Here is a 2,973-nt window from a genome sequence, read left to right on the forward strand (position 1 = left end):
ACTTTAATAAGTCAAGTGTTTCCAAACTGGGTCCTAATTTGGAGAAAGGAAACAAGTTACAATTGAAAATTGTATATTGTTTTCCTTATCTCTAATTGAGAAAGTTATAAATCAGAAGCTAAGCTTGAAAACTGTTGTAACCCTCTATTTTTCCTTTCTTCAAAGAGATTTTCTGAAATCTTTGTGTGCATATGAAAAGAAATAAGTGTTTTAGTCATAATACAGATAGCAAAATATTATTACTCAATTTTTTGCCAATAGAATTTCCACATGACAGTATGACAGTCCCACATTCTTCATTTTATATGTATTTAAGAGTCAGTCCTGAAAAATTAATAGCAAAAGCATTGCTTCAAATTTTGTTTTTCTAAAAGTGAAAGAATGGAAAGCCCATTTAAGGAACAATTCATTAAGGTAAAAAACTGATTGAACTTTCATAAATGGCAGGTTTTCTAATCATTTCCAAGTAATAATTCAGTATACAATATAATTCTTGTTTAAACTTTTTTGTACCAGTAAGATCAAACATCACCTTTCAGAGATTATACACATTCAATAGATCAATATTAATTGTGCTTTTTAGCAGATTCACTTAAATGGCATTATATATACGTATACACACACACACACACACACATATATATATATATACACACATATATACATGTGTGTGTATGTATGTATGTATGTATGTATCTGTTCTCAATTATCTAAAACTAACATAAAATAGGTAGGAATTTATTTTATTCATGTGATTGTCTTTCTATGTAAGCAATCCCTAACTTCGGTTTAATCTCTACAAGTATTGTTTCAAGACCACATGTCGTAAGCTATATATAATTCCTACAATGTCTTTTGTTTACCTTACACATTCTAAATAATATTTGACTTATTTCAGATGCAGCGGGAGTTGGAGAAAGCAGTAACCAGAGCACCAGAAGAAGGTATGTTGCCAAAAATGTATGAAGTTAGATATCATTGATTTCTGAAATAAACTATAAATAGTAAATGGCATCCCTTTCTATTGTTTGGATAATGGATGCTGCATTCACATTTTTTTTGTACATATCTAATAAAAAATGTTAAAAACATGAGCATAATGAAGAACACACTTCTTCCTCATTTAGTCCTCATGTTTCATAGCTCTTTTAAAATCCCCCAAAAGTCTAGGGGCACCCAGGTGGCTCAGTCGGTTGGGCGACTGATTTCAGCTCAGGTGGGTTCAGACCCTACACAGGGCTCTGTGCTGAAAGCTCGGAGCCTGGAGCCTGCTTCATATTCTGTGTCTCCCTCTCTCTGTGCCCCTGCCCGCTTGTGGTTTGTCTCTCTCTCAAAAATAAATAAACGTTAAAGAAGTTTTTTTCAATCTCCCTAAATCTATATATCTGTTATTATTTCTGGCGATAATCTTCCTTCACTGGTGCCATCCCTATGGAACTGTCAACCTGCACAAGTCTCAGAAAAGGTGTGCTTTATCAAATTGTTGTTTCCGCTAGTGATAGAAGACCCAAAAAGCCAAAGTCGTCTTAGTAATGCTTGGTTAAGTAATTAGAGGTCATATAGCTGTCACTTGACAGGTAACGGGTTTCAATCTTCACTCACTGACTTTGTCATTGCTTTTGCCCTTGGGAAAAACTTTAAATTCCTTAGCATGGAATGAAAACACCCAAATCAGTTTGCTTCTTGCCAGATTATTCAGCCTTGTCTCACTATTTCCCTACTCTGCTGCTTTGCTCTAGCACCTTCTCAAACTAAACTACTCATAATTGCACAAGTGTTCTTCCTCACTTCTAGCTCTTTGTATGTGCTTCCTCCCTCTACCTAGCATACTCTTTCCTTGTCCTTCAGGTGTCAGATTACATATCACCTTCACCAAAAAGCAGACAATATTGACGCAAAACTGGGATGTCCCTTCTGTGTGTTCCAGTAGTGCTGTGTGTTTTATACCTGTCACTTACATCTGTATATCAAGGAAGGTCCTGTTCAGAAATGTTGGGAAATGCCTGTTTGATGTTTCAGTTTATAGTTTATGATTGTTCAGGGTGGACTGTGTCCTCATCTTGTAATTTCACCTTGTAATGAAAAAACCAGAAACTCTGATATTTATCCACAATAGCAATTAATTCAGTGTGCAACCCTGAGCAAAATATATTTAGTACTAATCTTGGGTTTCATATTGCAGTTGTACGTAGTTATTTTTCAATTTTCTTAACACCTTTTCATAAAGGCCCCAACTTTCTTTTGTTCTTTTTCTTTTCTTCTTTTCTTTTCTTTTCTTTCTTTTTTTTTTAAGGACTTGTAGTGAAAAGTATTTTGGAGAAAGAAGATAATTCTTTCTTTTCCTTTTCAGCTGCTACCGAATTTGAACGAGGATCCTGTAGAACTCCTTTAGTATCTACTGATGATTCAATTCTAAATCAAGATCCAGTATGGAAAGCGTCACGAGAATATGTACAGATTTTGAACAAAAATTATATGATTTGAAAAATAAATAGAAAAAATTTACTGGATGCTTACAAAACATTGTCCACTATATGGAAAAATCTTGATTAAAGGAAAATGTTTTTGTGTCACATGTGTGTAATGAAAATCTGTATAATATTTTAAACTATGTTTCTTGGCATCTCATTAAATTTTAAGCACATTTTGTACGTGGAAAGCAGCACTAGAGGGTTTGACATACATCAGACTGTTCCACTCCCTGCTGTTTGCACAGCACACAAACAAACAAGTTGTCATTAATACTTCAGTAGTGTTCATGGATGGCTTTTTTGTATTTTCCAATTTTTTATCACTATATGTGGGCCTAAAGATTTAGACATTAGTTTGATGTATTCCTGCTATGGCTATTGCCAATGTTTGTACATATTACAATTTTTTATAGTGCCATAAAACCTATTTATAATTTTAATTGTCAACACTGATTCATAGCTCTTTCCACATGGAGAAATAAAATTTGCCTAAAGCTTTTCA

The 2,973-nt window shown here is 33.8% G+C and overlaps 1 long non-coding RNA gene across 1 annotated transcript; it reads left to right on the plus strand.

Annotated features, from left to right (window-relative positions):
- The first annotated feature begins 694 nt into the window (after positions 1-694).
- LOC122232452 lies at positions 695-2,573 on the plus strand. The gene is made up of 2 exons (XR_006209792.1): positions 695-944; positions 2,351-2,573. It is a non-coding gene; the product is annotated as an uncharacterized LOC122232452 (long non-coding RNA).
- The last annotated feature ends 400 nt before the right edge of the window (positions 2,574-2,973 follow it).

Source organism: Panthera tigris, chromosome D3 (assembly GCF_018350195.1).
Source record: "Panthera tigris isolate Pti1 chromosome D3, P.tigris_Pti1_mat1.1, whole genome shotgun sequence".
Lineage (NCBI taxonomy): Eukaryota > Metazoa > Chordata > Mammalia > Carnivora > Felidae > Panthera > Panthera tigris.